Genomic DNA, 25,891 nt, shown 5'->3' on the forward strand with positions numbered 1-25,891 from the left:
GGAAGTGGACATTGTTTATTAGTAATTACATTTTGTTGAAAGTATTATAAACATAATCTTACAGTCGTGTTTAGCTTGTTTGTTATGATGGTTTTTTTTTTCACCACTTTAGTTTTTTATTACCACTACTATGGATATAATCATGGGCGTCGTTTGGAGGTGGCAAGGGGGGCAGTTGCCCCCCCCCACATAGTGTGGAGAAAAATATTATACATCTCCTGCCCTTTGCCTATCCAAATATGGACCCTCTTGCCCCCCCCCCCAGTAAAATTGCTGGAGGTTTGCCCCTGGATATAATATATATATACATATATATATATATATATATATATATATATATATATATATATATATATATATATATATATATATATATATATATATATATATATATATATATATATATATATATATATATATATATATATATATATATATATCCCTGGTGTTGTAAGAGATCCCAAAATTCCCGGTTACTTCAAAAATTTTTTAGCGTTTCCTTCTGGAAAATTAGAATGCAAAACTGATGCCCAACAAAAAACTTACAAAATTGAGTCTTCATTTAATTATTTAAACATTTAGCGTAGCGCCAACTGCTTGTCACAACAGAATACAAAACAAATATAATGCTGAAAAATATATTACCACAAATGACAAAATAAAAACAAAACAATAATAACGACAAAAGGAAAAAAATACATCGAATGTTACGAATCATGATAATAATACAGAACACAAAAAAAAAGGATTCCAAACAATTTGAAAAGGATCCTGATAACCCTCAAAAATCCTCAAAAACTATTCGAAACCCAAGGATTAACTGGTTTTCTTGCTTAACAGAAGGTCTTGTATATTATTCTAGACCTGACATACCTTTTTTTAAAATATTAATTCAATAGAAAATTGAAATCCCCCAAAAAAGGTTTTTGGTGGGTAATACTCGGAAGTTATGAAACATCAAAGTTAATTGATTTTTCTCAATTTTTCCTTCGATTAGTGGTTATTCGAGATGTTTTTCCTCGTTTTTAACATGTTACTACCGTTTTTCCAAGAAATCTAATGTACAGAAAAATATCTTTTAAACGTATTTGAGTAATTTTTGACATATCTAACTTTCAGTTTTGTATGCATTCCACTACGTCAGCTCTCTACCGGGGACACTAATTCATGATCATGTAGGACAAAAGCAAGAGTTTTTCTTCACTTTGTTCCTAATGAAAATACAAAAAAAAAATGTATTGATCAAAATCTAGGGGGGTGAACAATTTTTTTTTTCCAGTCTATTGTGTCAGGTACATGGTGCATTACAGGGGCACAAATTTATGAAAATATAGGGTGGTGGAAAGGATTTGTTTTCAATTTTTTCTCGATGAAAATACCCAAAAATTGATTTTAAGAAATCTAGGTGCAAAAAAATCCAGAAGGCAATTGGTGAACTCCTCAAATTGACACTGGCAATTTCGAGGCTGCATTTCGGATGGAATATCAAATAAAAAAGAGAAATGAAACGTGAATTATATTTGATATATATATATATATATATATATATATATATATATATATATATATATATATATATATATATATATATATATATATATATATATATATATATATATATATATATATATATATATATATATATATATATATATATATATATATATATATATATATATATATATATATATATATATATATATATATATATCAAATATAATTCACGTTTCATTTCTTTTTTTTATTTGGATATTCCATCCGATATATATATATATATATATATATATATATATATATATATATATATATATATATATATATATATATATATATATATATATATATATATATATATATATATATATAAAAGCGTGATTATTAGTGTTGTCTTATGTCATATTGGTCTAGCGAAATATTTTCCTTTTTCTTTTTGTTGCTTACTCCGCTTGTATTTTGTTTTAAGTGGGTAATAACTTTAATATTATTATTATTATTATTATTATTATTATTACTGTTATATTATTCATTTAAAAAAACAAAGTTTTCCCGAGGGAAGTAAAGAGCGAAGTTGAAACTTAAAATGAACAAGAATTATTACTTCTCAGCCTATCTAACATATATCAATAAAACTATTGAAAATAAATCAACTGGTAATATTTCGCTATGTTCTTAGGATTACAGAAAACTAGCACTTTACTGAAAACACAAAAGCCAAACAAAAAAAACAAGAATTTTGATTTACATAGGAAAACACAGAACAACATAGGAGTTTTGGTACGGTAAAAGTAAACCTAAGTATTTTTAAATTGTTGCTTTACTTATTTTTTCGTTTAATTTGGCATCACTTCTGCACAGTGTTCTCAGTTCAATGATTGACTGTCGTTTTGGATCTTGAAAGAACATTTCATGATTATGTTGTAAACAAGTTCGAAGTGAAGGAATCTTATTAGTTATAGAACTGCAGCCATGCTTTAGAGTTTGTATCACAACTTAAAATTCTCCGCTTAGAGAGAGAAATAACTGGATTTTCAGAGTTCATATTACGGTTGATATGTTCTTCATTTCAAGTAATGCTAGGTGAAACCAAGATGTTACTTGATAAATCAATCCATTATTTTATATGTTGTGTAATGAATTTAAACTTATTATTTTTATGCCTAACTTTAAGACAATTTTAATTGTATGCTCAAAGTTACTGACATAACAGCTCCTGTAGGACTATCAAAAGCATTATAAATTAGTTTGTTGTTGTGAGGCTACGTATTTACTTTTGACTCCTAAATCAAAATTCTTGTTTTTTATGTTTGGCTTTTGTGTTTTCAGTAAAGTGCTAGTTTTCTGTAATCCTAAAAGGGTAGGGAAGTATCACCAGTTGGTCATTTGCATTAGTTTTATTGATGTATGCTAGATAGTCTGTGAAGTAATAATCTTTGTTCGGCTTAAGTTTCAACTTCACTCGGAAAAACTTGTTTTTTTTTTAAATTAGTTGTACAGAGAGGCAGTTCTACATTAATGGGTTAGAATGTAGATTACTTATGGGTTAGAATTAGAAGCGCTTATTAGTCTTTTCAAATTAAGAGAATTTGGAGCTATATTGGAAGTAAAAAATTAAAACAAAAAAAAAAATACTATACACCCCTTACTAACTTACTTTGACTAAACAACAGCCGATTTGACCTATCTAGCTACGGTATAATGAGTACTAAGTCTCATTTTCTTTTTCGACGATTTTTTTCATATTTTTCAATGAGAAAAAAATTCTAGTTTTTAATGATTTCTTGTTTTTCAGTGATTCCATTGCTGTCCTGTTTGCAGTAAGACTCTTGCCTATCAGGGGAAACAATTTGACCTGAGCAAATGTGGTGAAACAAGAAGTTTAGTACATTTTCGCTATTTTTCTATTAAATGGGCTCACCTATTGTTGCATGATGATAAGGTTTTGGCGGCGGTATATTTGTGTACATATTAATGTGGAACATATTAGGAAGTGTAATGGACCCCCGTTTTTTGCATTTTCATATTAAAAAAGGGGATGGATTATTTAAAATAAAATGATCTACTCAAAGTAAAGAACGAAGTTTAAACTTAAAAGGAGCAACAGTTTCAAAGTTACTTAATATTTTCTTCTCCAAATAAAGGGAAGGGGTTAACTGCCCCCACCCCTTACCCCTCAAAGATGCCACTGATTTTGTTATAACCCGTTTATTTAAGAAGTTACTTTAATTATTAGTAACTAAGGCCCAAATTAAAGGGAGATTTCAACAACAATATATTCATCAAAAGAATTGGGATTTTAATGTAATTCCGAATACATCTTGTTTGTGCTTTTATATTTCGATGCTATGAATTGTATCATATTGCAAGTCTTACCAGCTAGTGAAATTTTTTATATTTTCTATGAAAAACATTTTGTTCTAACTATTCTATTTTGTAATATAACCATACATTTTTTACATCCAGCAGTAGTTTTAACATGCGGTTTTTAGTTTGAAATTATTTTAGATTAAAAGTGGATACACTTTGACTTGGAATTACAATTATTCATTGGATTTCATACTTTTCATTAAAACTTTTAACAGCTGATATACCTTGAAATGGATTTGTTCTTGTTCCAAGGCAAATCTTGAATATGTAAACATTTATAAAACTTAAGCATCTTATAGTCCCTCTTGCCTTTATTACTAAAAAACACGCTTGCAGCTACCCTCAATATTATCTGGTAACACACTTTAAAAGCATTACTTAACGAGCAGGTGGTATCAAATTTAAGCAATTTCTAGTAATCAAATTTCCCCCCTCTGTTTCTCAATTATTGCTGTCACCAAGGAAACACGCAATCGTCATTCTAACATGCGTGAAAAGGGCTCTCCTTGCGTGCAAAGGTTTTTTCCTAGAATGTATCAGCCGAACCATAATAATAGAAAGACGTTCATGGTCCATATAATTAACGCTCCATTCCCTTGATGGAAATGGTTCTTTTGAGTTCTTATGGGGACGAAAAATCATTAGAATATAAAGGTCGCCTGGGAAAAAAACGTATTGAATTAAAAATTAAATCTAAAAAAGTATTATGTAACACCCTGCGTGTTGTTCTCCTCCTCGGTTACTACCCAGGGGTCCCCCATGGGCTCTGAAGAAACAGGTCCGCGTTAGAATGCGTCATCTATAAACTTTCCCCATTACGCAAGAACTAAAGTAATGTTGAAAAATGTCTTGGAAAAAAAAAATCATGAAATGTCTTAGAACATCTTGAAGAAGAATGTCTTAGAAAATGTCTTGGGATGTCTTAAAACATCTTGAAGAGAAATGTCTTAGAGAATTTCTTGGGATGTCTTGATATTTCTTGAAGAGAAATGTCGTGAATAACGTCTTGAAATGTCTTGAAACGTCTTGAAAAACATATCGAATAAAAATGTCTTACAAAATGCCTTGAAATAAAAAAAAAACGCCTTCAAAGAAAAAAATGCCTTGAAAAAAGATGTAATCTTTTAAAGTGTGTAACACCAATTTGTGCGCCGTCATTGCGTAACATCTCACGTTTGCACCCCTGTAATTACTTAACACCCAACTCGTCCGCCGTCATTAGGTAACATCCATGTGATAGCGCCATTATTAGGTAACATCTACGTGTGCGCTGTCATTACTTGAAACCCACGTGTGCGCCGTTAGTAAGTTATTCCCAATAAATCTACCAAGTCACGTCGGAGCACGGCATCCTCAATAAATCTATCAAGTTATGCAAGATTGCGTCATCTACATCAACTGCAATTACTTAGCAACCGATAGTAAAAATTCCCTGTGACGTAACACCCACATCTCTTATTTCCCTATAATGTGACAAGCAAATGTAACATCAAGAATGTAACAACTTTAAAACATCAAGAGAATGTAACAGTAACATGACAAACCATGACAAAACACTACTGAAATATTCCAACTCTTGTATTTCAATGAAAAAATCCAAAATGAGCTTTGAAACAACATCAAGAGAATGTAGCGAAATTGACAAGGTAAACCACGAACCAAAAGCAATACTGAAATATTCTAACTCTTACATTTCAACGAAAAAATCCAGAATCAACTTTGAAACATCAAGAGAATGTAACAGTGACAAGGTAAACCACGACAAAACAATACTGAAATAATCCAACTCTTGCATTTCAACGAAAAAAATCCAAAATGAACCTTGAAACATCAAGAGAATGTAACAGTGACAAGGTAAACCACGACAAAACACTACTGAAATATTCCAACTCTTACATATCAACGAAAAAAATTGAAACTGAACTTTGAAAAATCAAGAGAATGTAACAGTGAAAAGGTAAACCACGACAAAACACTACTGAAATAATCCAACTCTTGCATTTCAACGAATGAAATCCAAAATTAACTTTGAAACATCAAGAAAATGTAACAGTGACAAGGTAAACTACGACAAAACACTACTCAAATATGCCAACTCTTATATTTCAACGAATGTAATTCAAAATGAACATTGAAACATCAAGAGAATGTAACAATGACAAGGTAAACTACGACAAAACACTACTGAAATATGCCAACTCTTATATTTCAATGAATGTAATCCAAAATGAACATTGAAACATCAAGATAATGTAACAGTGACAAGGTAAACCATGACAAGACACTATTGAAATATTCCAACTCTTGCATTTCAACGAAAAAAAATCCAAAATGAACTTTGAAACATCTTCAGAATGTAACAGTGACATGGTAAACCACGGACAAACACTATTGAAATATTCTAACTCTTACATTTCAACGAAAAAAATTCAAGCTGAACTTTGAAACATCAAGAGAATGTAAAACTGACAAGGTAAAGCACGACAAAACACTACTGAAATAATCCAACTCTTAAATTTAAACGAAAAAAAAAAAAAAAATGAACTTTGAAACATCAAGAGAATGTAACAGTCACAAGGTAAATCAAGACAAAACACTACTGTAATATTTCAACTCTTACATTTCAACAAAAGAAAATTTAAAATGAACATTGAAACATCAAGAGAATGTAACAGTAACATGGTAAACCATGACAAAACACTACTGAAATATTCCAACTCTTGCATTTCAACGAGAAAATCCAAAATGAACTTTGAAACATCAAGAGAATATAACAGTGACAAGGTAAACCACGATGATAACACTACTGAAATATTCCAACTCTTAAATTTCAATGAAAAAAAATTCAAACTGAACTTTGAAACATAAAGAGAATGTAACAGTGACAAGGTAAACCACGACAAAACACTACTGAAATAATCCAACTCTTGGATTTCACCGAAAAATACAAATGAACTTTGAAGCATCAAGAGAATGTAACAGTGACAAGGTAAACCACGACAAAACACTACTGAAATATTCCAACTCTTGCATTTCAACGAAAAAAATTCAAACTGAACTTTGGAACATCAAGAGAATGTAACAGTGACAAGCTAAACCACGAAAAACACTACTGAAATAATCCAACTCTTGCATTTCAACGAATGAAATCAAAAATTAACATTTAAACATCAAGAGAATGTAACAGTGACAAGGTAAACTACGACAAAACACTACTGAAATATGCCAACTCTGATATTTCAACGAATATAATTCAAAATGAACATTGAAACATCAAGAGAATGTAACAATTACAAGGTAAACTACGACAAAACACTACTGAAATATGCCAACTCTTATATTTCAATGAATGTAATCCAAAATGAACATTGAAACATCATGAGAATGTAACAGTGACAAGGTAAACCATGACAAAACACTATTGAAATATTCCAACTCTTGCTTTTCAACGAAAAAAAAAATTCAAAATGAAATTTGAAATATCTTCAGAATCTAACAGTGACTTGGTAAACCAAGACAAAATACTACTGAAATAATCTAACTCTTACATTTCAACGAAAAAATTCAAACTGAACTTTAAAACATCAAGAGAATGTAAAACTAACAAGGTAAACCACGACAAAACACTACTGAAATAATCCAACTCTTAAATTTCAATGAAAAAAAATTCAAACTGAACTTTGAAACATAAAGAGAATGTAACAGTGACAAGGTAAACCACGACAAAACACTACTGAAATAATCCAACTCTTGGATTTCACCGAAAAAAATACAAAATGAACTTTGAAGCATCAAGAGAATGTAACAGTGACAAGGTAAACCACGACAAAACACTACTGAAATATTCCAACTCTTGCATTTCAACGAAAAAAATTCAAACTGAACTTTGGAACATCAAGAGAATGTAACAGTGACAAGCTAAACCACGAAAAAACACTACTGAAATAATCCAACTCTTGCATTTCAACGAATGAAATCAAAAATTAACATTTAAACATCAAGAGAATGTAACAGTGACAAGGTAAACTACGACAAAACACTACTGAAATATGCCAACTCTGATATTTCAACGAATATAATTCAAAATGAACATTGAAACATCAAAGGAGAATGTAACAATTACAAGGTAAACTACGACAAAACACTACTGAAATATGCCAACTCTTATATTTCAATGAATGTAATCCAAAATGAACATTGAAACATCATGAGAATGTAACAGTGACAAGGTAAACCATGACAAAACACTATTGAAATATTCCAACTCTTGCTTTTCAACGAAAAAAAAATCGAAAATGAACTTTGAAACATCTTAAGAATGTAACAGTGACATGGTAAACCACGACAAAACACTACTGAAATATTCCAACTCTTACATTTCAACTAAAAATTCAAACTGAACTTTAAAACATCAAGAGAATGTAAAACTAACAAGGTAAACCACGACAAAACACTACTGAAATAATCCAACTCTTAAATTTAAACGAAAAAAAAAGAACTTTGAAACATCAAGAGAATGTAACAGTCACAAGGTAAACCAAGACAAAACACTACTTTAATATTCCAAATCTTACATTTCAACAAAAGAAAATTTAAAATGAACATTGAAACATCAAGAGAATGTAACAGTAACATGGTAAACCATGACAAAATACTACTGAAGTATTCCAACTCTTACATTTCAACGAAAAAATACAAAATGAACTTTGAAACATCAAGAGAATGTAACAGTCACAAGGTAAACCACGACAAAACACTACTGAAATATTCCAACTCTTACATTTCAAAAAAAGAAAATTTAAAATGAACTTTGAAACATCAAGAGAATGTAACAGTGACAAGGTAAACCACGACGAAACACTACTGAAATATTCCAACTCTTACATTTCAACGAAAAATATACAAACTGAACTTGGAAACATCAAGAGAATGTAACAGTGACAAGGTAAACCACAACAAAACACTACTGAAATATTCCAACTCTTGCATTTCAATGAATGAAATCCAAAATTAACTTTGAAGCATCAAGAGAATGTAACAATGACAAGTTAAACTACGACAAAACACTACTGAAATATGCCAACTCTGATATTTCAAAGAATGTAGTACAAAATGAACATTGAAAAATAAAGAGAATGTAACAATGACAAGGTAAACTACGACAAAACACTACTGAAATATGCCAACTCTTATATTTCAATGAATGTAATCCAAAATGAACATTGAAACATCAAGAGAATGTAACAGTGACAGGGTAAACCATGACAAAACACTATTGAAATATTCCAACTCTTGCATTTCAACGAAAAAAAATCCAAAATGAACTTTGAAACATCTTCAGAATGTAACAGTGACATGGTAAACCACGACAAAACACTACTGAAATATTCTAACTCTTACATTTCAACGAAAAAAATTCAAACTGAACTTTAAAACATCAAGAGAATGTAAAACTAACAAGGTAAAGCACGACAAAACACTACTGAAATATGCCAACTCTTATATTTCAACGAATGTAATCCAAAATGAACATTGAAACATCAAAAGAATGTAACAATGACAAGGTAAACTACGACAAAACACTACTGAAATATGCCAACTCTTATATTTCAACGAATGTAATCCAAAATGAACATTGAAACATCAAGAGAATGTAACAGTGACAAGGTAAACCATTACAAAACACTACTGAAATATTCCAACTCTTGCATTTCAACGAAAAAAAAAAATCCAAAATAAACTTTGAAACATCTTCAGAATGTAACAGTGACAAGGTAAACCACGATAAACACTACGGAAATGTTCCAACTCTTACATTTCAACGAAAGAAATCCAAAATGAACTTTGAAACATCAAGAGAATATAACAGTGACAAGGTAAACCACGACAAAACACTACTGAAATACTCCAACTCTTACATTTCAAGAAAAAGAAAAATCCAAAATGAACTTTGAAACATCAAGAGGATGTAACAGTGACAAGGTAAACCACGACAAAACACTACTGAAATAATCCAACTCTTAAATTTCAACGAAAAAAAAAATCCAAAATGAACTTTGAAACATCAAGAGAATTTAACAGTCACAAGATAAACCACGACAAAACACTACTGAAATATTCCAACTCTTACATTTCAACAAAAGAAAATTTAAAATGAACTTTGAAACATCAAGAGAATGCAACAGTAACATGGTAAACCATGACAAAACACTACTGAAATATTCCAACTCATACATTTCAACGATAAAAAAATCCAAAAAGAACTTTGAAACATCAAGAGAATGTAACAGTGACAAGGTAATCCACAATAAAAACTACTGAAATATTCCAACTCTTAAATTTCAATGAAAAAAATCCAAAATGAACTTTGAAACATCAAGAGAGTGTAACAGTGACAAGGTAAACCACGACAAAACACTACTGAAATATTCCAACTCTTACATTTCAACGAAAAAATCCAAAATGAACTTTGAAACATCAAGAGAATGTAACAGTGACAAGGTAAACCACGACAAAACACTACTGAAATATGGCAACTCTGATATTTCAACGAATGTAATCCAAAATGAACATTGAAACATCAAGAGAATGTAACAAAGACAAGGTAAACTACGACAAAACACTACTGAAATATGCCAACTCTTATATTTCAACGAATGTAATCCAAAATAAACTTTGAAGCATCAAGAGAATGTAACATTTAGAAGGTAAACTACGACAAAACATTACTGAAATTTTCAAACTCTTACATTTCAACGAAAAAAAAAATCCAAAATGAATTTTGAAAAATCTTCAGAATGTAACAGTGACATGGTAAACCACGACAAAACACCACTGAAATATTCAAACTCTTACATTTCAACGAAAAAAATTCAAACTGGACTTTGAAACATCAAGAGAATGTAACACTGACAAGGTAAACCACGACAAAACACTACTGAAATATTCTAACTCTTGCATTTCAACGAAAAAAATCCTAAATGAACTTTGAGACATCAAGAGAATGTAACAGTGACATGATAAACTACGACAAAATACTACTGAAATAATTCAACTCTTAAATTTCAACGAAAAAAAATCCAAAATGAACTTTGAAATATCAAGAGAATGTAACAGTGACAAGGTAAACCACGACAAAACACTACTGAAATAATCCAACTCTTACATTTCAACAAAATAAAATTTAAAATGAACTTTGAAACATCAAGAGAATGTACCAGTAACATGGTACACCATGACAAAACACTGCTTAAATATTCCAACTCTTGCATTTCAACGAAAAAATCCAAACTGAACTTTGAAACATCAAATGAATGTAACAGTGACAAGGTAAACCACGACGATAACACTATTGAAATATTCCAACTCTTAAATTTCAATGAAAAAATTCAAACTGAACTTTGAAACATCAAGTGAATGTAACAGTGACAAGGTAAACCACGACAAAACACTACTGAAATAATCCAACTCTTGCATTTCAACAAATGTAATTCAAAATGAACATTGAAACATCAAAAGAATGTAACAATAACAAGGTAAACTACGACAAAACACTACTGAAATATGCCAACTCTTATATTTCAACGAATATAATCCAAAATGAACATTGAAACATCAAAATAATGTTACAGTGACAAGGTAAACCATGACAAAACACTACTGAAATATTCCAACTCTTGCGTTTCAACGAAAAAAAAATCCAAAATAAACTTTGAAACATCTTCAGAATATAACAGTGACAAGGTAAACCACGACAAAACACTACTGAAATATTCCAACTCTTACATTTCAAGGAAAAGAAAAATCAAAAATGAACTCTGAAACATCAAGAGAATGCAACAGTGACAAGGTAAACCACGACAAAATACTACTGAAATAATCCAACTCTTAAATTTCAACGAAAAAAAAAATCCAAAATGAAGTTTGAAACATCAAGAGAATGTAACAGTCACAAGGTAAACCATGACAAAACAGTACTGAAATATTCCAACTCGTACATTTCAACAAAAGAAAATTTAAAATGAACTTTGAAACATCAGGAGAATGTAACAGTAACATGGTAAACCATGACAAAACACTACTGAAATATTCCAACTCTTGCATTTCAACGACAAAATCCAAAATGAACTTTGAAGCATCAAGAAAATGTAACAGTGACAAGGTAGACTACGACAAAACACAACTGAAATAATCCAAATCTTGCATTTCAACGAATGAAATCCAAAATTAACTTTGAAACATCAAGAGAATGTAAAAGTGACAAGGTAAACTACGACAAAACACTACTGAAATATACCAACTCTGATATTTCAACGAATTTAATCCAAAATGAACATTGAAACATCAAGAGAATGTAACAATGACAAGGTAAACTACGACAAAATACTACTGAAATATACAAACTCTTATATTTCAATGAATGTAATCCAAAATGAACATTGAAACATCAAGAGAATGTAAAGGTGACAAGGAAAACCACGACAAAACACAACTGAAATATGCCAACTCTTGCATTTCAACGAAAAAAAAATCCAAAATGAACTTTGAAACATATTCAAAATGTAACAGTGACATGGTAAACCACGACAAAACACCACTGAAATATTCCCACTATTACATTTCAACGAAAAAAATTCAAACTGAACTTTGAAACATCAAGAGAATGTAACACTGACAAGGTGAACCACGACAAAACACTACTGAAATATTCTAACTCTTACATTTCAACGAAAAAAATTCAAACTGAACTTTGAAAAATCAAGAGAATGTAACAATTACATGTCAAACAATGAACATACACTACTGAAGTATTAAAATTCTTACATTTCAACGAAAAAAAAAAATCCAAAATGAACTTTGGAAAGTCGAGAAAATGTAACAATGACATGGTAATTCACGAAAGAACACTACTGAAAAATTCCAACTTTTATATTTCAACGAATGAAATGCAAAATGAACTTTGAAACATCAAAAGAATGTAACAGTGACAAGGTAAACCATGACAAAACACTACTGAAATATTCCAACTCTTGCGTTTCATCTAAAAAAAAAATCCAAAATAAACTTTGAAACATCTTCAGAATGTAACAGTGACATGGTAAACCAAGATAAACGCTACGGAAATGTTCCAACTCTTGCATTTCAACGAAAAAAAAAATCCAAAATGAACTTTGAAACATCTTCAGAATGTAACAGTGACATGGTAAACCACGACAAAACACTACTGAAATATTATAACTCTTACATTTCAACAAAAAAAATTCAAACTGAACTTTGAAACATCAAGAGAATGTAACACTGACAAGGTAAACCACGACGAAACACTACTGAAATAATCCAACTCTTGCATTTCAACGAAAAAAATCCAAAATGAACTTTGAAGCATCAAGAGAATGTAACAGTGACAAGATAAACCACGGCAAAACACTACTGAAATAATCCAACTCTTACATTTCAACGAAAAAAATACAAGATGAACTTTGAAGCATCAAGAGAATGTAACAGTGACAACGTAAACCTTGACAAAACCCTACTGAAATATGCCAACTCTTATATTTCAACGAATGTAATCCAAAAAGAACATTGAAACATCAAAAGAATGCAACAATGACAAAGTAAACTACGACAAAACACTACTGAAATATGCCAACTCTTATATTTCAACGAATGTAATCCAAAATGAACATTGAAACATCAAGAGAATGTAACAGTGACAAGGTTAACTACGACAAACACTACTGAAAAATGACAACTCTTATATTTCAACGAATATAATCTAAAATGAACATTGAAGCATCAAGAGAATGTAACAATGACAAGGTAAACCATGACGATACACTACCGAAATATTCCAACTCTTGCATTTCAACGAAAAAATCCAAAATGAACTTTGAAACATCTTCAGAATGTAACAGTGACATGGTAAACCACGACAAACACTACTGAAATATTCCAACTCTTACAATTCAACGAAAAAAATCTAAAATTAACTTTGAAACACCAATAAAATGTATCATTGACATGGTAAAGTATGACAAAACAAATGTGAAATTTTCTGAATCTTACACTTCAACGAAAACAAAAATCCTAATTAAAGTTTCAAAAATCAAGAGAATGTAACACTGACAAGTTAAACCACGACAAAATAGTACTGATATAATCTAGCTCTTACATTAAAAAAAAAAAAATCCAGAATGAACTTTGAAACAACAAAAGAATGTAACATTGACAATGTAAATCATGACAATACACTACATAAATATTCAAACTCTTTAATTTCAACTAAAAAATAAAAAATTAACTTTTAAACATAAAGAGAATGTAACAGTGACTAGGTAAACCACAACAAAACAGTACTGAAATATTCCAACTATTAAATTTCAACTAAAAAAATCCAAAATGAACTTTGAAACATCAATAGAATGTAACAGTGACAAGGTAAACCACGACAAAACACTACTGAAATAATTCAACTGTTACATTTCAACAAAAAAAATCCAAAATGAACTTTGAAGCATCAAGAAATGTAACAGTGACAAGATAAACCACGACAAAACACAACTGAAATATTCCAATTCCTGCATTTCAGCGAAAATAATCCAAAATGAACTTTGAAACATCCAGAGAATGTAGCAGTACAAGGTAAACCACGACAAAACACTACTGAAATATTCCAACTCTTGCATTTCAACGAATAAAATCCAAAATTAACTTTGAAACATCAAGAGAATGTAACAGTGACAAGGTAAACTACTACAAAACCCTACTGAAATATGCCAACTCTTATATTTTAACGAATGTAATCCAAAATGAACATTGAAACATCAAGAGAATGTAACATTGACAAGGTAAACCATGACAAAACACTATTGAAATATTCCAACTCTTACATTTCAACGAAAAAAAAAAAATCCAAAATTAACTTTGAAACATCTTCAGAATGTAATAGCGACATGGTAAACCACGACAAAACATTACTGAAATAATGAAACTCTTACATTTCAACGAAAAAAATCAAAAATTAACTTTGAAAATTCAAGAAAATGTAACAGTGACATGGTAAACCATGACAAAACACTACTGAAATATTCTAACTCTTACATTTCAACAAAAAAAATTAAAACTGAACTTTGAAACATCAAGAGAATGTAACACTGACAAAACACTACTGAAATAATCCTACTCTTGCATTTCAACGAATGAAATCCAAAATTAACTTTGAAACATCAAGAGAATATAACAGTGACAGGGTAAACTACGACAAAACACTACTGAAATATGCCAACTTTTATATTTCAATGAATGTAATCACAAATGAACATTGAAACATCAAGAGAATGTAAAAATGACAAGATAAACTACGACAAAACACTACTGAAATATACCAACTCTTATATTTCAGCGAATGTAATCCAAAATGAACATTGAAACGTCAAGAGAATGTAAAAGTGAAAAGGTAAACAATGACAAAACACTACTGAAATATTCTAACTCTTGAATTTCAGCGAAAAAAAAAATCCCAAATGAACTATGAAACATCTTCAGAATGTAACAGTTACATGGTAAACCACGTCAAAACACTACTGAAATAAAAAAACTCTTATATATCTACGAAAAAAATCCGAAATGAACTTTGAAACATCAAGAGAATGTAACAGTGACAAGGTAAAGCACGACAAAACACTTCTGAAATATTCCAACTCTTACATTTCAACAAAAAAAAATTTAAAATGAACTTTGAAACATCAAGAGAATGTATCAGTGACATGGTAAACCATGACAAAACACTACTGAAATAATCCAACTCTTGCATTTCAACGAAAAAATCCAAAATGAACTTTGAAACATCAAGAGAATGTAACAGTGACAAGGTAAACCACGACAAAACACTACTGAAATATTCCAACTCTTAAACTTCAATGAAAAAAATTCAAACTGAACTTTGAAACAACAAGAGAATGTAACACTGACAAGGTAAACCAAGACAAAACACTACTGAAACAATCTAACTCTTGCATTTCAACGAAAAAAATACAAAAAGAACATTGAAGCATGAAGAGAAGGTAATGTTGACATGATAAAACACGAGAAAACATTACTGAAATGTTCCAACTTTTACATTACAACGAAAAAAATCCAAACTGAACTTTGAAACCTCAAGAGAATGTAAGAGTGACAAGATAAACCACGACAAAGCAGTACTGAAATAATCCAACTCTTGCATTTCAACGAAGGAAATCCAAAATTAACTTTGAAACATCAAGAGAATGTAACAGTGACAAGGTAGACTACGACAAAACACTACTGAAATATGCCAACTCTGATATTTCAACGAATATAATCCAATATGAACATTGAAGCATCAACAGAATGTAACAGTGACAAGGTAAACTACGACAAAACACTACTGAAATATGCCAACTCTTATATTTCAACGAATGTAATCCAAAATGAACATTGAAACATCAAGAGAATGTAACAGTGACAAGGTAAACCATGACAAAACACTATTGAAATATTCCAACTCTTGCATTTCAACGAAAAAAAATAATCCAAAATTAACTTTGAAACATCTTCAGAATGTAACAGTGACATGGTAAACCACGACAAAACACTACTGAAATATTCTAACTCTTACATTTCAACGAAAAAAATTCAAACTGAACTTTGAAACATCAAGAGAATGTAACACTGACAAGATAAACCACGACGAAACACTACTAAAATATTCCAAATCTTACATTTCAACGAAAAAAATCCAAAATAAACTTTGAAGCATCAAGAGAATGTAACAGTGACAAGGTAAACCACGGCAAAACACTACTGAAATATTCCAACTCTTGCATTTCAACGAAAAAAATCCAAAATGGACTTTGAAACATCAAGAGAATGTAACAGTGATAAGGTAAACCTTGACAAAACCCTACTGAAATATGCCAACTCTTATATTTCAACGAATGTAATCCAAAAAGAACATTGAAACATCAAAAGAATGCAACAATGACAAAGTAAACTACGACAAAACACTACTGAAATATGCCAACTCTTATATTTCAACGAATGTAATCCAAAATGAACATTGAAACATCAAGAGAATGTAACAGTGACAAGGTTAACTACGACAAACACTACTGAAAAATGACAACTCTTATATTTCAACGAATATAATCTAAAATGAAAATTGAAGCATCAAGAGAATGTAACAGTGACAAGGTAAACCATGACAAAACACTACTGAAATATTCAAACTCTTGCGTTTCAACGAAAAAAAAAATCCAAAATGAACTTTGAAACATCTTCAGTATGAAACAGTGATATTGTAAACCACGACAAAACACTACTGAAATATTCCAACTCTTGAACTTCAACGAAAAAAAAAAAATACAAAATGAACTTTGTAACATCAAGGGAATGTAAGAAGCAAAATGCAAACAATGACAAAACACTGCTTAAATATTAAAAATTTTGCTTTCAACGAAAAAAAAAATCCAAAATGAACATCTAAGAATAAATAAATTGTAACGATGACATGGTTAACCATTAGAAAGCACAATTGAAAAATTATAGCTCTTACATTTAAAAAAAAAAAAATCCAGAATGAACTTTGAAACATCAAAAGAATGTAACAGTGACATGGTAAACCATGACGAAACACTACAGAAATATTCCAACTCTTGCATTTCAACGAAAAAATCCAAAATGAACTTTGAAACATCAAGAGAATATATTAGTGACAAGGTAACCACGTCAAAACACTACTGAAATAATAAAACTCTTATATATCTACGAAAAAAATCCGAAATGAACTTTGAAACATCAAGAGAATATAACAGTGACATGGTAAACCACGACAAAACACTACTGAAATATTCCAACTCTTACATTTCAAAGAAAAAAATTCAAACTGAACTTTGAAACATCAAGAGAATGTAACAGTGACAAGGTAAACCACGACAAAACACTTCTGAAATATTCCAACTCTTGCATTTCAACGAATGAAATCCAAAATTAACTTTGAAACATCAAGAGAATATAACAGTGACAAAGGTAAACTACGACAAAACACTACTGGAATATGCCAGCTCTTATATTTCAACGAGTGTAATCCAAAATGAACATTGAAACATCAAGAGAATGTAACAATGACAAGTTAAACTAGGACAAAACACTACTGAAATATGACAACTCTTATATTTCAACGAATTTAATCCAAAATGAACATTGAAACATCAAGAGAATGTAACAGTGCCAAGGTAAACCATGACAAAACACTACTGAAATAATTCAACTCTTACATTTCAACACAAAAAATCCAAAATAAACTTTGAAACATAAAGAGAATGTAATAGTGACAAGGTAAACCACGAGAAAACATTACTGAAATATTCCAACGCTAACATTTCAACTAAAAAAATCCAAAATGAACTTTGAAACATCTTCAGAACGTAACAGTGACATGCCAAACCATGAAAAACACTACTGAAATATTTCAACTCTTACATTTTAGCGAAAGAAATCCAAAATGAACTTTGAAAAATCAAGAGAATGTAACAGTGACAAGGTAAGCCACGAGAAAACGGTACTGAAATATTCAAACTCTTACATTTCAAGGAAAAAAAAAAATCTAAACTGAACTTTGAAACATCAAGAGAATGTAACAGTGACAAGGTAAACCACGAAGAAACAATACTGAAATATTCCAACTCATACATTTCAACAAATAAAATCAAAAATGAACTTTGAACATCAAAAGAATGTAACAGTGACATGGTAAACCATGACAAAACACTACCGATGTATTCCAACTCTTGCATTTCAACGAAAAAATCCAAAATGAACTTTGAAACATCAAGAGAATATAACAGTGACAAGGTAAACCACGACAAAACACTACTGAAATATTCCAACTCTTAAATTTCAACTAAAAAAATTCAAAATGAACTTTGAAACATAAAGAGAAGGTAACAGTGACAATTTAAACTATGACAAAATACTACTTAAATATTCCAAGTCTTACATTTCAACGAAAAAAAAATCAAAAATGAACTTTGACACATCGAGAGAATGTAACACTCACAAGGTAAACCACGACAAAACACTACTGAAATATTCCAACTATTACATTTCAACAAAATAAAATTCAAATTAACTTTGAAACATCAAGAGAATGTAACAGTAGCATGGTAAACCATGACAAAACACTACTTAAATATTCCAACTCTTGCATTTCAACGAAAAAATCCAAACTGAACTTTGAAACATCAAATGAATGTAACAGTGACAAGGTAAACCACGACGATAACACTATTGAAATATTCCAACTCTTAAATTTCAATGAAATAAAATTCAAAATGAAAATTTATAAATCTATATACTTTAAATCTGACAAGGTAAAACACTACAATACACTAATTAAATATTAAAAATCTTATATATAAACTAATATGTTCCAAAAATAAATTTGAAACAGCAAAAGGATGTAACTGTAACAAGGTAAACCTAGATAAAACCCTACTGTACTAATCCAAGTCTTAGATTGCAATAAAAAAATTTCAAACTGAACTTTGAAACATCTACAGAATGTAACAGTGAAAAGGTAAACCACGACAAAACACTACTGAAATAATCCAACTCTTGCATTTCAACGAATGAAATCCAAAATTAACATTGAAACATCAAGAGAATGTAACAGTGACAAGGTAAACTACGACAAAACACTACTGAAATATGCCAACTCTGATATTTCAACGAATTTAATCCAAAATGAACACTGAAACATCAAGAGAATGTAACAATCACAAGGTAAACAACGACAAAACACTACTGAAATATGCCAACTCTTATATTTCAATGAATAAAATCCAAAATGAACATTGAAACATCAATAGAATGTAACAGTGACAAGGTAAACCATGGCAAAATACTTTTTAAATATTCAAACTCTTGCATTTCAACGAAAAAAAAAATCCAAAATGAACTTTGAAACATCTTCAGAATGTAACAGTGACATGGTAAACCCCGACAAAACACTACTGAAATATTCTAACTCTTACATTTCAACGGAAAAAAATTCAAACTGAACTTTGAAACATCAAGAGAATGTAAAACTGACAAGGTAAACCACGACAAAACACTATTGAAATATGCCAACTCTTATATTTCAACGAATTTAATCCAAAATGAACATTGAAACATCAAAAGAATGTAACAAAACACTACTGAAATATTCCAACTCTTATATTTCAACGAAAAAAAAAATCCAAAATAAACTTTGAAACATCTTCAGAATGTAACAGTGACATGGTAAACAACGACAAACACTACTGAAATATTCCAACTCTTACATTTCAACGAAAGAAAATTCAAAATGAACTTTGAAACATCAAGAGAATGCAACAGTGACAAGGTAAACCACAACAAAACACTACTGAAATAATCCAACTCTTAAATTTCAACTAAAAAAAAAACAAAATGAACTTTGAAAAATCAAGAGAATGTAACAGTCACAAGGTAAACCACGACAAAACACTACTGAAATATTCCAACTCTTACATTTCAACAAAAGAAAATTTAAAATGAACTTTGAAACATCAAGAGAATGTAACAGTGACAAGGTAAACCATGACAAAACACTATTGAAATATTCCAACTCTTACATTTCAACGAAAAAAAAATCCAAAATTAAATTTGAAACATCTACAGAATGTAATAGCGATTTTGTAAAAAACGAAAAAGCACTACTGAAATAATCTAGCTCTTACATTTCAGCGAAAAAAATTCCAACTGAACTTTGAAACATCAAGAGCATGTAACACTGACAAGGTAAACCACGAAAAAACACTACTGAAATATTCTAACTCTTACATTTCAACGAAAAAAATTCAAACTGAACTTCGAAAAATCAAGAGAATGCAACAGTGACAAGGTAAACCATGGCAAAACACTACTGAAATAATCCAACTCTTAAACTTCAACGAAAAAAAAAATCCAAAATAATCTTTGAAACATCAAGAGAATGTTACAGTCACAAGGTAAACCACGACAAAACACTACTGAAATATTCCAACTCTTACATTTCAACAAAAGAAAATTTAAGATGAACTTTGAAACATCAAGAGAATGTAACAGTAACAGGGTAAACCATGACAATACACTACTTAAATATTCCAACTATTGCATTTCAACGAAAAAATCCAAAATGAAATATGAAACATTAAGAGAATGTAACAGTGACAAGGTAATCCACGACAAAACACTACTGAAATATTCCAACTCTTATATATCAAGGAAAAAAATTCAGAAGAACTTTGAAACCTCAAGAGAATGTAACAGTGACAAGGTAAACCACAACGAAACATTACTGAAATATTCCAACTCTTGCATTTCAACGCAAAAAATCCAAAATGAATTATGAAGCATCAAGAGAATGTAACAGTGACAAGGTAAACCACGACAAAACACTACTGAAATATTCCAACTCTTACATTTCAACGAAAAACATTGAAACTGAACTTTGAAACTTCAAGAGAATGTAACAGTGACAAGGTAAACCACAACAAAACACTACTGAAATAATCCAATTCTTGCATTTCAAAGAATGAAATACAAAATTAACTTTGAAACATCAAGAGAATTTAACAGTGACAAGGTAAACTACGACAAAACACTACTGAAATATGCCAATTCTGATATTTCAACGAATGTAGTCCAAAATGAACATTGAAAAATCAAGAGAATGTAACAGTGACAAGGTAAACTACGACAAAACACTACAGAAATATGCCAACTCTTATATTTCAATTAATGTAATCCAAAATGAACATTGAAACATCAAGAGAATGTAACAGTGACAAGGTAAACCATGACAAAACACTATTGAAATATTCCAACTCTTGCATTTCAACGAAAAAAAAAATCCAAAATGAACTTTGAAAAATCTTCAGAATGTAACAGTGACATGGTAAACCACGACAAACACTACTGAAATATTCTAACTCTTACATTTCAATGAAAAAAATTCAAACTGAACTTTGAAACATCAAGAGAATGTAACACTGAAAAGGTAAACCACGACAAAACACTACTGAAATAATAAAACTCTTAAATATCTACGAAAAAAATTCAAAATGAACTTTGAAACATCAAGAGAATATAACAGTGACATGTTAAACCACGACAAAACACTACTGAAATATTCCAACTCTTACATTTCAAAGAAAAAAAATCAAACTGAACTTTGAAGCCTCAAGAGAATGTAACAGTGACAAGGAAAACCACGACAAAACACTTCTGAAATATTCCATCTCTTACATTTCAACGAATGAAATCCAAAATTAACTTTGAAACATCAAGAGAATATAACAGTGACAAAGGTAAACTACGACAAAACACTACTGAAATATGCCAGCTCTTATATTTCAACGAATGTAATCCAAAATGAACATTGAAACATCATGAAAATGTAACAATGACAAGGTAAGCTACGACGAAACACTACTGAAATATGACAACTCTTATATTTCAACGAATTTAATCCAAAATGAACATTGAAACATCAAGAGACTGTAACAGTGCCAAGGTAAACCATGACAAAACACTACTGAAATAATTTAACTCTTATATTTCAACAAAAAAAATCCAAAATGAACATTGAAATATAAAGAGAATGTAATAGTGACAAGGTAAACCACGAGAAAACACTACTGTAATATTCCAACGCTTACATTTCAACGAAAAAAATCAAAAATGAACTTTGAAACATCTTCAGAATGTAACAGTGACAAGCTAATCCACGACAAACACTACTGAAATATTCCAACTCTTACATTTCAACGAAATAAATCCAAAATGAGCTTTGCCAAATCCAGAGAATGTAACAGTGACAAGGTAAACCAAGACAAAACACTACTGAAAAATTGCAACTCTTACATTTCAAGGAAAAAAAAAATACAAAATTAACTTTGAAATATCAAGAGAATGTAACAGTGACATGGTAAACAACGACAAAACAATACTTAAATATTCAAAATCTTGAATTTCAACAAAAAAAAAAATCTAAAATGAACTTTGAAACATCAAAAGAATGTAACAGTGACATGGTAAACCATGACAAAACACTACCGAAATATTCCAACTCTTGCATTTCAACGAAAAAATCCAAAATGAACTTTGAAACATCAAGAGAATATTACAGTGACAAGGTAAACCACGACAAAACACTACTGAAATATTCCAACTCTTAGATTTCAACGAAAAAAATTCAAACTGAACTTTGAAAAATCAAGAGAATGCAACAGTGACAACAGTGACAAACCATGGCAAAACACTACTGAAATAATCCAACTCTTAAACTTCAACGAAAAAAAAAATCCAAAATAATCTTTGAAACATCAAGAGAATGTTACAGTCACAAGGTAAACCACGACAAAACACTACTGAAATATTCCAACTCTTACATTTCAACAAAAGAAAATTTAAGATGAACTTTGAAACATCAAGAGAATGTAACAGTAACAGGGTAAACCATGACAATACACTACTGAAATATTCCAACTCTTAAATTTCAAAGAAAAAATAAAAACTGAACTTTGAAACATCAAGAAAACGTAACAATGACAAGGTAAACCATGACAAAACACTACTGAAATGTTCCAACTCTTAAATGTCAATGAAAAAAATTCAAACTGAACTTTGAAACATGAAGAGAGTGTAACAGCGACACGATAAACCACAACGAAACACTACTGAAATAATCCAACTCTTGCATTTCAACGCAAAAAATCCAAAATGAATTATGAAGCATCAAGAGAATGTAACAGTGACAAGGTAAACCACGACAAAACACTACTGAAATATTCCAACTCTTACATTTCAACGAAAAACATTGAAACTGAACTTTGAAACTTCAAGAGAATGTAACAGTGACAAGGTAAACCACAACAAAACACTACTGAAATAATCCAACTCTTGCATTTCAAAGAATGAAATCCAAAATTAACTTTGAAACATCAAGAGAATTTAACAGTGACAAGGTAAACTACGACACAACACTACTGAAATATGCCAATTCTGATATTTCAACGAATGTAGTCCAAAATGAACATTGAAACATCAAGAGAATGTAACAATGACAAGGTAAACTACGACAAAACACTACTGAAATATGCCAACTCTTATATTTCAATTAATGTAATCCAAAATGAAAATTGAAACATCAACAGTATGTGAGAGTGACAAGGTAAACCATGACACAACACTATTGAAATATTCCAACTCTTGCACTTCAACGAAAAAAAAAATCCAAAATGAACTTTGAAACATCTTCAGAATCTAACAGTGACATGGTAAACCACGACAAAACACTACTGAAATATTCTAACTCTTACATTTCAATGAAAAAAATTCAAACTGAACTTTGAAACATCAAGAGAATGTAACACTGAAAAGGTAAACCACGACAAAACACTACTGAAATAATAAAACTCTTACATATCTACGAAAAAAATTCAAAATGAACTTTGAAACATCAAGAGAATATAACAGTGACATGTTAAACCACGACAAAACACTACTGAAATATTCCAACTCTTACATTTCAAAGAAAAAAAATCAAACTGAACTTTGAAGCCTCAAGAGAATGTAACAGTGACAAGGAAAACCACGACAAAACACTTCTGAAATATTCCATCTCTTACATTTCAACGAATGAAATCCAAAATTAACTTTGAAACATCAAGAGAATATAACAGTGACAAAGGTAAACTACGACAAAACACTACTGAAATATGCCAGCTCTTATATTTCAACGAATGTAATCCAAAATGAACATTGAAACATCAAGAAAATGTAACAATGACAAGGTAAGCTACGACGAAACACTACTGAAATATGACAACTCTTATATTTCAACGAATTTAATCCAAAATGAACATTGAAACATCAAGAGACTGTAACAGTGCCAAGGTAAACCATGACAAAACACTACTGAAATAATTTAACTCTTATATTTCAACAAAAAAAATCCAAAATAAATATTGAAATATAAAGAGAATGTAATAGTGACAAGGTAAACCACGAGAAAACACTACTGTAATATTCCAACGCTTACATTTCAACGAAAAAAATCAAAATGAACTTTGAAACATCTTCAGAATGTAACAGTGACAAGCTAATCCACGACAAACACTACTGAAATATTCCAACTCTTACATTTCAACGAAAGAAATCCAAAATGAACTTTGGAAAATCAAGAGAATGTAACAGTGACAAGGTAAACCAAGACAAAACACTACTTAAATATTCAAACTCTTACATTTCAAGGAAAAAAAAAATATAAAATGAACATTTGAACATCAAGATAATGTAACTGTGACATAGTAAACCACGACAAAACACTACTGAAATATTCCAACTCTTGAATTTCAACAAAAAAAAAATCCAAAATGAACTTTGTAGCATCAAAAGAATATAACTTTGACATGGTAAACCATGACAAAAAACTACTGAAATATTCCAACTATTGAATTTCAACGAAAAAAATCCAAAATGAACTTTGAGACATCAAGAGAATGTAACAATGACATGGTAAACCACGACAAAACACTACTGAAATATTCCAACTCTTAAATTTCAACGAACAAAATTTCAAAATGAACTTTGAAACATCAAGAGAAGGTAACAGTGACAAGATAAACCACGGCAAAATACTACTTAAATTATAAGACTCTGACACTTCAACGAAAAAAAAATCAAAAATGAAGTTTGACACATCGAGAGAATTTAACAGTCACAAGGTACACCACGACAAAACACTACTGAAATAATCCAACTATTGAATTTAAACGAAATAAAAATTAAAATTAACTTTGAAACATCAAGAGAATGTAACAGTAGCATGGTAAACCATGACAAAACACTACTTAAATATTCCAACTCTTGCATTTCAACGAAAAAATCCAAACTGAACTTTGAAACATCAAATGAATGTAACAGTGACAAGGTAAACCACGACGATAACACTATTGAAATA

This window comes from Artemia sp. Qi Xiang Cuo, chromosome 1, assembly GCF_049724085.1.
Source record: "Artemia sp. Qi Xiang Cuo chromosome 1, ASM4972408v1, whole genome shotgun sequence".
In the NCBI taxonomy this organism is placed as follows: Eukaryota; Metazoa; Arthropoda; class Branchiopoda; order Anostraca; family Artemiidae; genus Artemia; species Artemia sp. Qi Xiang Cuo.